This window comes from Stegastes partitus, unplaced genomic scaffold (genome assembly GCF_000690725.1).
Source record: "Stegastes partitus isolate 25-593 unplaced genomic scaffold, Stegastes_partitus-1.0.2 Scaffold1507, whole genome shotgun sequence".
Lineage (NCBI taxonomy): Eukaryota > Metazoa > Chordata > Actinopteri > Pomacentridae > Stegastes > Stegastes partitus.
The window spans coordinates 129,798-143,284 of record NW_007579238.1 but is presented as its reverse complement, the minus strand read 5'-3'; the positions used below and the strand labels follow the sequence as shown (position 1 = coordinate 143,284).

The 13,487-nt window shown below is 42.5% G+C and overlaps 1 protein-coding gene across 2 annotated transcripts in view; it reads right to left on the bottom strand.

The window, feature by feature from the left end:
- ric1 (RIC1 homolog, RAB6A GEF complex partner 1) overlaps positions 1 to 13,487 on the bottom strand; it is a 47,121-nt gene that overhangs the window by 24,504 nt on the left and 9,130 nt on the right. The gene's annotated exons all lie outside the window — the stretch shown is intronic.

Sequence of the window (13,487 nt, the reverse complement as noted above, 5' to 3'; positions counted from 1 at the left end):
TTGGAGGATGGAAAAAAAAGGACTTGAGGAAGCTCTGTGTCTGTAGATCCAAATCTCCAGGTGAGAAACATCACTCAACTGCAGAGACATAACTGAATGATCGTGACTGAGCCCAATATTGAGCACTTTACATCATCGGTCTTCAACCTTATTTGCACCACGGATCGGTTTCAAGCAAAACCATTTTTTCATTGCGCACATAACAAATAATAATCGTTTTTTCTATTAAAAAAAGTGTCATAATCGAATCAAATTACTTTTTTATTGCTAAATAAGTATTTACTATTTCTTCTGTCTCGGCATCTCGTCCTCTTTTCAAAGAAGCTCTCCAGAAAAGTTTGTTTTTTATTCCTTTTGGCAGCAGTTAGAACAGATTTTAATGGCCGGGCATGAAAACTGACGGGAAACAAGCACAGCCAGAAGTTACGGGAAGACGAGCAAGACATTTTGCAAAATAAAACACCCTGCAGACTTTGCCGGAAACAAAATAAACCAATAAAACATTTTTATTCTTTCTGTGCGGCCCGGTACCAAATGACCCACGGCCCGGTGGCTGGGGACCACTGCTTTACATTATTGGCACTACGTTCTTGTAATAATTCTGGTTATCTCAAGAAAACAACAACATCCACTGCAGTTTATCATCAGTGTTTTAGGGTAAATTTCACATTCAAATTGTTTTGTATATCTGTAGTCAGTATTTGTGACACTGTGCTGTCATGGGTAACAAAACATATCAGAGCACACAGACGAAGTCACATCCTTTAATTGCGCAAACAAAATAATGTTTCGACAACATTACATCATCACAGCAGACAAAGGCATGAGTCAGCTACATAGAATCAGCCTGAACCAGGTGTACAATTGTCATTGGACAATTAGATGAATTGGGTTTCAAATCTATTGGATCGTAAATACAAGGGTGTGATTGCCCCGCCTCTTACACCGTGTCTGAAACAAAGAAGCGCTGACCTCAGAGTTACGGAGGTAAAAGTACATCAACGGCCAAAACAAACATCTGTCAAGTGTGACAGCCCAGAGGAAATATGACAAACCGAGCAGCTCGCTTACGCCAGAGGGCTAACATCACGTCAGAAACAACACTAAAGAGCACAGACATCTCCTAAAGGTACAAAATGTTCAACATTTCTTTCTGCAATAAATAATGCTTGACATCATCCTGCACTGCACAATCCTTAAAAGCTTCTAGTTGCTAATTTTGAAAAGTGAGTTTACATTAGCTTAAAAAAAAGAAGCTGCATTTAAATGAATCTCTTTAGCTTACTGTTGTGTACTGGCCGGCTGAGCTCCCTGCAGGTCGACACTGCTGTTGGTGTTACCGATAATGATGCTCAGAAACCATTTTGATACACAGTAAAGGTTCCATTCTGTGGATCTTTGGTGTGAAAACAATAATACTATATGTACATTCTAGTATGTTATTCTGATGCTTTTATCCCCACAACAACACACATGTACTGCTGTCAGGGAAACTGCTGAAACTGAGCCTGCAGACTGAAACAAGACCCGAAACCTGATCTACGCTCTCCTGTCAGCAGTAATGTGTCACGGCCCTACAGTGGCTGAACATAAAGCAGCTTCTGTCATGCCAGCCGAAGAACGAGCTAAATCAGAATGAGTTCGACATATAAACAGATTGGTTTGCGCTGTACGCCGGTGTTTTGCACGGTTTGTGGCAGCGCGCTACACACTTGTCTAGTGTGGTGACAGTGACTGTTGGGAGCAAGTCAACACATCACCGCAGCAATAAGAAAAGCCAAAGCAAAGAGAAGGTAAAGCCAGCAAGCTGCACGAAGTTCAACTTGAAAACAGGAGCTGCTGCCAGAGCCGAGAACAGGCAGCCAGACTGAGACCTGGTAAAGTCATCAGCAGCCCTGGAGCTCACGGGTGATGAGCTACAAAGGCAAGAATTGCTAAACAACAACCCTCCGACACGCAATAAATCTAATTCAGAGAGACAAGAATTATGAGTTATCAGGGAAGGTATCTTATTTCTGTTTTCTTGTGGGCAAAAAAGAGAAACCGTCAATACAAGGCAACTGAAAAAAGAAACACTTTAAACAGCATGAATCCTATTTAAGAGGTAATTTGTCTGATAATAATGACGTGGTCAATTATAAGAACTGTGTGAAAGCTGTGCCAAAACATTCAAAGCTTCTTCTCTGACAAATATTTTATGCAAATATTTCTATTCAAATATTTGCTGAGGAAGGCGGTGATGACAGAGTAAACATGTAACAGCGCAGATGTGGTGAAGGGAATCGTTAAGCTAACTTCAAAACATAAACAGATCTCACACTTGATTGTAGGAAACATTTAGATAAACAGCTTGCGGTGGAATTGCTTTACTGCTGAACACGATGAAAGCACATCAACTCTAAAGACATTATTTGCCCAAATCACAAAAACACTCTGCCAGTTGTGAAGGAAGTATTCAGAATCAAAACTTAAGCAGAAGTACCAGGACAGTAATGAAAATAGACTCAATTATAGGTAAAAGTTCTGCATGAAAAATCAAGATTTTTGTCGAAGTACTGGCTCAGGGGGTCGGGCAACTCCTTTGCAATTCTACAGTTCCCTTTAAAACTTTTATCCAAAGCGACATACATCTGAGAGCAGACACAACACAAGCAAGGATCTAGTTTGGAGAAAACAACCCAGATAAGTGGTATAGAACAAATTCAAGTGTGATAGGGCAGGGGTGTCCAATCCTGGCCCTCGAGGGCCACAACCCTGCGTGTTTTAGATGTTTCCCTCTTCCAACACACCTGATTGAAATGATCAGCTCATCATCAAGCTCTGCAGAAGCCTGATAACGATCCTGATCATTTGATTTAGATGTGTTGGAAGAGGGAAACATCTAAAACATGCAGGACTGTGGCCCTCAAGGACCAGGATTGGACACCCCTGTGATAGGGCGTTGATGCCAGTAGCAGGCTGTGTGAGAGGTAAAAGGGTTTTTTTTTTGTTTGTTTTCGGGCTGTCAAGGGCAAAGGTGTTCGGTGAAGAGCTGGGTCTTTAGTCTTTTCTTAAAGACTGAGAGGGAGTCAGCAGATTGAACAGAGTTTGGTGACTTGTTCCATCACCACGTAACCACAGAGGAGAAGAGTCCAGCTATCGACTCGGGTTCTGTTGTGGTGGTTGGATCAGGTTGGTCGAGCTTGGTGAGCGGGAGGGAGTGTAAATCTGAATGAGAGAGTTCAGGTAGGAGGGACCTTTGTATGCAGTTTAATATGGTGAGATACTGCATCATTTAAACAATAGCAAAGTTTAGAGCAGGGGTGCCCAATCCTGGTCCTCGAGAGCCCCTATCCAGCATGTTTTAGATGCCTCCCTCTTCCAACACACCTGATTGAAATGATAAGCTCATCATCAAGCTCTGCAGAAGCCTGATAACGATCCTGATCATGTGAATCAGGTGTGTTGAAAGAGGGAAACATCTAAAACATGCTGGATAGGGGCTCTCGAGGACCAGGATTGGGCACCCCTGGTTTAGAGGGGAAAATCTGTTTGGTGGAGCTGTTAACAACTCATAGATATTTGAAATGTGACCCTGATAACACACTGTCGTATTGCTAAAACATCAGAAGGCAAAAAAGGTTGGAAAACACTAGTTTAACCTTTAACAATGTATTGCATTTGAAAAGATGGTTCCCCGTTGCATTAAATCTTAAAAGTAATGAGTAACTAAAGCTGCCAAATAAATGTAGTGAAATAGAAAGTAGTATATTTCCCTCTGAAATGTAGTGGATTAGAAATGTAAAGTAGAATAAAATACTTAAGTAGCATGCAAGTACCTCGAAACTGTACTTGCAATCTGCATCCTGCAAACATACATCTGAACTAATGGTACTTGATTTACCCTGGAGGTATAATTATCTTTGTAGCATGTATCAGGAGCCTAATTTACCTTCATTCATACAAGTCAAATAAAGTGAGTGTGTTTACTCTCACACGCTGAATTACGTCTGCTGAGAACAGTCATTGTGCATCGAGGCTGCACGGAATAAATAGCCGCTCCATCATTTTAATGTTAGCACTATATATAGTTAAGATGATCACAGTAGTCTCATTACAGTGACCTACTTAGTTATTATAGTCTAACATGCTCACGCAGTCCAGATGCAAATGTGAGTAAGTACTCGGAGCGCGCACCTCCGCCAAGGCTGCACAATTCTCTATATTTGCTTTTGTAACAACAGGAAATGCTTAGAATTTCTACAACACCATCTGTTCCCAGAGCTGCGTCAAAATAGTGTTTACAGACACACAAACTGTCCCGAACAAGAGTATAAACTGATCAGACACAATATAAACCCACTGACAGGTGAAGCGAATAGCAGTGATTATTTCATTGCGATTTCACTGGCCAATGGGGTGAGAGCAGCTAGGCAACAAGTGAGCAGTCAGTTCTTGAAGCTGACATGTTGGAATGCAGAAATATGGACAAATGTAAGACTGAATGACTTGGACAAGAGCTGTAATGGCTGGATAACGGGGTCAGAGGATGGTCAGAACGGCAGGTCTTGTTGCTAGTACCTGAAAATATAGCCAAAGAAGTACAACCATGAAACTTTTACGTATATGGTTGTAATATTGGGGCTGATCTGTACATATCTCTGTACTTATAAATGATCAAACTGAACAAATTAACTATCAAGGGGCAGGGAGTTTAAGTTCAGAAACTTAGTTTGCAGTAGTTGCCTGAATGGTCGAGTTACACTGGTGGATGTAATACTCAGACGCTTTACTTAACTAAGAGCACATCATGGCCCTGAAGTCTTGTCAATGTGATGTCTTCGATCCCAGGAGCCCCCCTTTGAACCCAAATTCCGACAAGGTTTCGTTCCCAGTGGGCGGCCATGTGAGCTCAGAAAGGAAATGTGAGTGTGACAAGCCAGCTACCGTACTTCAAAAGCACGTCAGTTACAGGAGAATCTCACTGAAGTATCAGAGATGGGGGGGGGGAAACTATTCAGCAACTTAGAAAGAACTTCAGTGGTGTCTCCCGCTCTCAGCATGGCCCGCCTTTAATCTGTAGCTGGATCACACTAATACATGAAAGCAGTCACACATCCATTCATCTGTTCATGAGATTAGATTAGGTTTACTTTGAGTTATCTTGTCAGATAAGTGGAAAAAAAAACGTGGATGAAAAGGGACGATGGATAAAAGAGGAGGGCCACAATTGAGATGCATCCTGTGTTTTCGAGGACTCTCGGTAGATTCACACATGAGGAGATGATGGTAGGGGAAAGAGGCAGGATGCCAGTCATTGTCAACTTCAGCCCAATAAACAAGCAGGCACGGATATTCAAAGACAGGACCAGCCTCGGGGGAAGTCTGAAAACAGTTATTTTTTTGTGTTTATGTTCTGTTACTGATGGGAGGTGCTGCTGGCAAGCTGCATCTACCGAGCTAGTGGCTCCCCTTAGGTTTTATGAGTCTGCAAAATGGGATGCATTTGAAGAAGATCTCTTGCTACAGAGCTTGTCTTCTTACTGTATCTGTGTTGTGACCAATAATATCACAATCAATCATCCATCCATCCATTATCTATACACTGCCTAATCCTCATTAGGGTTGTGGGGGGGTTGGAGTCTATCCCAGCTGGACAGGTCACCAGTCTATCACAGGGCTACACTTAGAGACAGACAACCAAGCACACTCACATTCACACCTATGGACAATTTAGAATCACCAATTAACCTCAACATGTTTTTGGACTGTGTGGGAGGAAGCTGGAGAACCCGGAGAGAACCCACGCTGCACGGGGAGAACATGCAAACTCCATGCAGAAAGATCCCGGGTGTCCTCAACGTGGAACACCGACCTTCTAGCTACGAGGCAACAGTGTTATCCACTGCTCCACCTTGCAGCCCACAATCGATCAGTTTGTCAAAAAAAAAAAAGTGACTGTACGTAAAGCCTGATACAATTCAAATGGTGAGTTGGACATTATATTACCTCTTTCTCATGCCATGAATGGAGAAATAAGCTAAAGAGGCCACAACTTCAGACCTTTAACTGGTGTATTTCTAGTGTAAAGTTAGGCATTTTAATAAGATGGTCTGTGGAGGTTGGCTTACGTACAGAGCCAGCCTCAAGGGGCAATTTGAGGAACTGAGCTTCTTTTGGCACTTCTGTGCTGGGTTCATGTTTCAGCCTCAGAGGTTGCCGCTTGGTTAAAATCTGAAAGAAATCTGACTCCTAACCATGTGGGTTTCAGAATAACCAGATTACCGCAATGCTTGAAGACTGTATTTTATCATATCCTGCTTTAACCTGGTTTCTCCAAATAACACGCGTGGGCACAAACCTAATGGCCGGTATGTGAGACACACATTGTAGATGGTATTATAATTACGGCACTCTGGGCGAAAGCTTTACTTCTTGTCACGTAACACTTCCTCCTTTACTATGACTTGACGCTGCATTCGAAAAAGGGCAACATCAAAGGGCCGACTTAATGCCGATGCAGAAACACAAACAAATAGAAACGGAGGGAAAACAGCTGACTGGTAAATACTCCGGCTCGGGCTTGCGAGTGGAATGAAAGACTTTGAAAGTTTTTTTTTTTCCTGCGGAGAAAGTGACAAGTCAGCAGAAGAGTTCACGCGGCGTAATGGCGTACTGAAGCCTCTCTTCTACGAGTCTGAACAGGCCTCAGAAGTCCACACACACACACACACCGACACACACACAGAGGACTGCAGTGGCTCGCTCAAGTTAAGTGCACTTTTCGAAACTATGCGGTGCAGATGCCAATGTTCAGGTGGTCACTGAAAAGCATACGGGGCAGAAATTTGTGCAAATTTCTAAATTGAGCAAAAGGTCAGATGTGTTTTGCTTTAAAACAGGAGCTCCCAACAGTATAAACAAGTACAAACAGTGCCAAGTGGAAGAGCGCAGATGTGCATCCTAAAGTCTAACTCAAAGTGCTCTGGAAGGACACACTTGTCAGCAGTCTGAACTGAAGCAGGAGAAGTCTGAAGACATTTGATCCATCTCTGCACCATTAGTGTATTCCTGAGAACTGATTACAGGAGTGTAGAGAGAGAAAAAAAAGACAAATCACTCAGTAGCATGCCATTAATTCCAAGTAATGCTGCATCTTTTCTGACAGGGAATGTGCATTAGATGGTGCTCATCTCTGTTGGTTACGTATCACAACTCTTAATTACATAACAGTGCAGGAAAAATATACCAGAGCACAGCAGTAACACATGAACTGCTCTTCAGACCTGAAAATCGATTTAAAAATAACAACTTTTACTTGATGCAGGTAGCAAAGAAGTTTAAAATCCATCCAAAGCCCCCTCAAATGAACACTGTGTCTTTCCAGGCAGACAGAACACACCAGCGCCGTGTGATCAAAGCAGTGGACGCAGTAAAAAGAAACACCTAATCCAGCACAGTCACGGCACGGCAAAGCCTCGCCATTTTCCAGAGTTCAAACGCCTCTCTGGTGGCTTCTCGGCAGAATTATATGTATTGCAGAGCTAATGCATGCTCCTATTGTTGTGTCTACATACTGAATGAGTGTGTAATAGCGATAAGATGGGAAGGTTTGCCTTTGTGGACAAAACAAAAAGCTCTGCAGACAAGGTTGAGTCTTCAATTTTAGGATTATGATCCATTTTTAAAACTTTCACTGCTGGCTGTCATTCAACGTGTGGATTTTCTTTGACAGTAATATGCAGTTGAATGTATGCATGCATGCTACGTTTGTGTCATAGAAAAACTGCACCAAATTCCAAGTCAGTGAATAAAGTCTCTGGTGAAAAGAACTTTCCTGAGTACGGCTGTGTGAGAGTCTAAAAACAGAGAGGGAACATTTTGGCCTCGGACAGATCCCAAAACACACACACAAGAAAAGCTAAAATGGTAAGAAGTATTTCCCCCTCTGTTTGAAGAACTTCCTCCTTTCTTGACTCCTGCCACACACACAAAAACAAAAAGTCCATCCCTAACGCTCTGTCAATCGCTTTAGCTACTTCTCTCGTACTCTCAGACACACACACACACTCAGCTAAAGATAGTCCTAGCTGTGGTTTAAGGAGGGTGATTACGTTAGCCTCAAGGTCTGCAGAGTGTGTGAGCAGCCAAACATCTGGGAAACAGCTGGTAGCTTAAGTGAGGAGCGAGGGCGACGCTAGCCTTTACTGTTCTTCAGTCCAAGTCTGGCGAGAAGTATAATTAAACTACAATACTAATGAGGGTGTGAGAAGTTGAAGGCTTTGTGGGGATAAAAAAAAAAAAGAAAAGGAGGCGGCTTATGGAGACTCCACCTCACCCGTGAATAATTTGTATGGACTTAATACACAAGTATGTCATCATAAGCTTGTGTTGCTTGGACAGGAGAACAAGTCCGCATTCCTTTCTGACATGAAAAAATAACAAGGAATTTGTGAAATACTTTGGAAGTGTGAACAGGTCAAACCCGTGTCGTCTGATTAACAGGATGACTTTCTTCACAAACCTAGCAGCCTTCTTTCCTAAAGTTAAACAGCCTCCTCCGTCGTGTTTACATCTTATGATCGAATGTTTTGAATGAATGATAAAGCAGGTTTCAGATTCAGCAGGTTCAATGACTATAATTCTGGACAAGTCTGCAGTGGATTGAGAGCAGTTAAGTTCTTCTGGTTTTGCCTGAACCAACTCTGCGGTTTTTTGTGATTTGACAACAGCCTTTGTGGTATCGTTTGTCGAGCGCAAAACATATTTCGAGCCATCAACTGTTGTTTTGATGCGATTCAGCGAGAGGTCGATTCTTAGCTTTTTTTTTTACACAAAGTGCTTTTCTAGACGGACTCATTTTATTGTTTTCCTGACAGACTGAAAAATGGAACTGAGGTGGCAAAGTGAAAAATTGGTCTACCCCATTACATTTAAAACGTACTTACTTTTTCACTGTATAAAATGGGAAGACCGTAACACCAATTTTCGAAACTAAACTTTTAGCCGCTACAGTAAAATGTGATTTTTTTACTCGCTTCACTTGACTTCTGCAGTGTGTTGTGAGACTGAACCTCACATCTAAACTGCTGCCTCAGAATGAACACATATTCAGAAGAAAGACAAAAAAAAAGCAAAAGGCAAACACATCCTCCATAAGGGAATATCGTATTTGACTAAACGAAATCACTAAAGTTGATGTAATCATCGGGGATAATGAGGCAATAAAAACTTCATTACAATTAGCGCAGCATCTCCCATTTCAACATTATTGGCTTTCTTTTGCAAATGACAAACAGTTTATGGCTGCCTCAGTGGCTGCTGCGCTCAATAGTTTTCACTAGTAAGTAATCAGAACCAAACTCTGGTGTTTCTGAAGCCCGGGACGTGAGTGAAGAGTGGCCCCTGGTATTTTTAACTTCTGCACCTGCTCCCTGTTGTGTTTGTATGGGTGGGCCTTGGACGGAGCCCGACTCGCTGCTTTCCCAGACGCATTCACAGCATTCATTCATGTATGCTTTGGCATGACTGCACGAGGTATGAGCGAAAAGAGGCGACTGAGCGAGGGGGTGAGAAAGAGGGAAAGGATGAAATTCAACAGGCCACAAGGTTATACTGCCAATATTTGCTCCATTGTGTTCCACCTGTTGTAGTTTCAGGGGCTTTTGAAGACATTTCTGATGCTGATACAAATATATATTCAATGGTATTTTTTTTAAGAGGCTACATTTCGGCCTCAAACACTCACACAGGGGCAAAAAAATATGTTCCAATTCAAAATGCTACTGCCCAGTGGGTGCAGTAGCTGACTCTCTAACACCTGATACAGTCTATTCAGCAGAATGGCTTTGAGGACAAGATGTGCTGTTTTGGGATAAACATTTATGGCCTTTCGTTATGCTGACCTCTGAACAACATCTTGTGTCCCTCACAGTACTTAGCAGCAGTAGCAGCGTTTACACAGACACGCAGGATTATCTAAGATAAGAAATTAAATGTAAGATAAATAAAGGTAAATATGCACTGGTGGAGGGCTGAAACAATGAATTTAAGTGCCAGTTTTTAATACTTAAATCGCTTTGTTTTATTTCAACTGCAGCCGTATGCTTAAGTGTGCAAATAATATGAAATAAACTATGGTAAAATTGGTAAACAGTTGCTTAAAAACTGATCCGTCAGTGTGTCAATGCCATTGTTTGCTGGCATTATAGGAGAGAACGATCATCCTACCAATTATACAGATGCTACTATCATAGACAATTCCTTATTCTCACATATATCACTCAGATGTATTTCAATATTGCACGAACGACACAGAAAGTAAATGCAAAGAGAGCTGTGTTTGTCTTTTAATATCCATTTGGGATGTGTAAGTTAAGAAAGATGAGATTTTCAAATGCACACAGTTTTATCCGTGCTTAGGGATGGATTAAAGTTCAGAGAGGTGGTGTTTTTGGAGCAAACAAGACGTGATTTTAATGAATAAATCCCTCATGTGCCGTTTGTTTGGTGCCGTCTGCGTCTCAGCGATCTTCCAGTGTAATCACACGACCTTTGGAACCTGATTGAGTCATCTGCTGACTCCAGCACTTGCCCTGTGTGAGATTACTCAACTCGTCACTTCCCTCGCACAGTTATCTTGGTGGCAGAGCTCGCAGCTGACAATCGCCAAGTAATGGTAACAAAAGGGGAAAACAGTTCCTGTCTGTGTCGAAGTGCTCTGTCTCTGACATTCTTTATCAAGACAATAACAGTTGGGGTCAACACTAGATAACTGTCTCGAGACACAATATCTGTCAGACAACAAGACAAGCTGAACTGGAGCTTCTATAACACATCTATCCTCATGAGGGTTCTATCCATCTATCCACATGATCATTCTAAGATAAAGCGCCTGATTCTACGACCACTGCACGGACTTGTTTCTCTGCTTTGACATGTTTGACGCAGCAGATGCGGCATCCGTCTGTTCCCTCCGTGAACTCGCGGCGCGTATCAAGACATTAGTTCGACGCACACGGGGATCACAGACATCGAAACCAGGGATTACACTTGATGAGAGCGATTTGCATCCCACCCTGAAAATAAATAACGTCGCCATCGGTCCAGACACGATGTACTCTGCAAGCCGGAGGAACACTCTGCTCCAAGAGGGTATCAAAATCTGCTGTCCCTCTCTGAATGAGCCGACTGTTTATACACTAATATTATGTGCAAATAAATCAGAGCTTCCCCTCCACCTCAGTGGAACCACTGCTGTAAGGACTGAACACAATAAGGTCAGTATATTCGCCAATGTACGTTAGGATATTGCCATTTTGAAGCTGTGCGAGGCAAAAAATGGTAAAAGTGGATATTTAACAGCATGCATGTGTAATCTGAAACCTTACTATTTATATTTGATGTAATAGAATTTAATTGTTCATGGATAGACCTGCAATAAATTTAAAAAAGGAGGCGTGACAGTAGAGGAAAGGTCTCTGAACAATAAGCAATAAGCTTGTGTGGGCTCACGAACAGAAAGATGTTGGCGAGAACACAGTCCTTTCATCTCCATGGAAATGAGCATGAATTTTTAAAATCACGTCTTTTGAGATTTGAGAGTTGATAAAGTGTTTTTTTTTTTTTTCTGGGTTTACCTAGAGGCAGGGATGAGATGATACAAAGGAAGATCCTGGGGGTGGTATTTCAGGATTATTAAAATGAAACAAAAAATAAAATAAAAAATCCCCTCTCTTTATCAGGCGTTTAGGAAAATTTATATTCATCCACAAAATGCACAATGAGGCCTTCGCTGTCTCCCAAAAGAATTAAAATGACTGGATTCGTCCAGACAACTGTAATCTGTTCCCAATACACAGCTCACAAGCCCAGTGTGTTAAGAATGAGGTCAGCGCTCGAGGACACAAGTTGTCCACCTATATCCAATTTGTGCACCCAAAGGAGTCCCAGAGCTGCTTTGATGAAGCTGAAAAGTAAATACCTGAGACTAATAAACCGCTGGACAACAACCAGTTTGACAGAGATATACTGTTTCGCTTTGAGTAAACAGGATCACAGTGATAGTGGTCAATGATCAGCAGAGGACAAAGTATGATATTGTAGATAAGGAGCAAAGTGTAACCAAAGCATCCAGACATTGTCTTCAAATATTTAAGGCCAGCGTGTTCAGTGTCCCTTATTGATTTGTCTACTAGACACAGCTTGCTGCTACAATTTCTACATCCTTTACTTTGATGCTGTTCCACAGTGAGCTCCCTCCATCATTCCCTGTCTTTCGCAACATGTTGAGCACCCGTATGTGTCGAGTTCACATAGCTAGTTTATCTGTCGTCGTCTGTTCGTCTACGTTTTCTTTTCCTCCTTTGATAAAGTCTCACTGGTATTGACTAAAACAACCAGCAGTACACTTTTAGATACCGCACTATATGTCTGAAGCACCACGTGTGGCGTTAACATTGTTTCCTAAGTGGCCACTCCACTCTGGCAGTGTTACATCTGGAGCTATTTGTGGCCTTCTGCAAGATGCAAACCTGCATGGATGACTATGCGAGTTCAGACATGTCTTGCTTCAGTCATCACACAGACACACGAGTCAGCCACAACATTAAAATCACTGACAGGTAAGTGAATAACGATAATAATCCTGCTACAATAGAAGAAACCTTGCATCCTGACATACACGTGGATGTCACTTTGACACATACCACACACCTAAACATCGTAGCAGAGCACCAACCTACCACAGCAACAAAACTCTCCAATGGCAGCGACTTTGCCTCACAGAACAATGCACCCCAAACCCATCCATCCATTATCTATACACCGCTTAATCCTCACTAGGGTCGTGGTAGGGGGTGAAGGCAGGGGACACCCTGGACAGGTAACCAATCTATCACAGGGTTACACTCAGAGACAGACAACCAAGCACACTCACATTCACATCTACGGACAATTTAGAATCACCAATTAACCTCAACATGTTTTTGGACTGTGTGGGAGGAAGCCGGAGAACCCGGAGAGAACCCACGCTGCACGGGGAGAACATGCCAACTCCACGCAGAAAGATCCCGGGTGTCCCCACCGGGACATGAACCAGCGACCTTCTTGCTGTGAGGCAACGGTGCTAACCACTGCTCCACCTTGGAGCCCGAACCCCAAACCACCTCAGGAATTGCGAGCTGAACATGACAAAGAGCCCAGGACATTGACCCTGGCCTCCAAATTCTCAAGATCTCATCCAGTCGGGATGTGTGGGATGAGGAAAATAAAACTGAGTAAAAGTGCTAGAACATCTTAACACAAAGTAGGCTCCAAAAAGGCATTTAAAAAAATGCTTCTTCAGCTGATATTCCTCCCATTGTTATGGCTTTCAGACAGTTTGAGAAACGAGGAATGAATCCAAGAGCACCAAGGAAAATGACGGATGGCTCGCTGCAAATGGTTCAACCCTGGTTAGACTACCCTGAAAAAACTTTCTCTCAGCCCACATACTGAATTGTTAACCG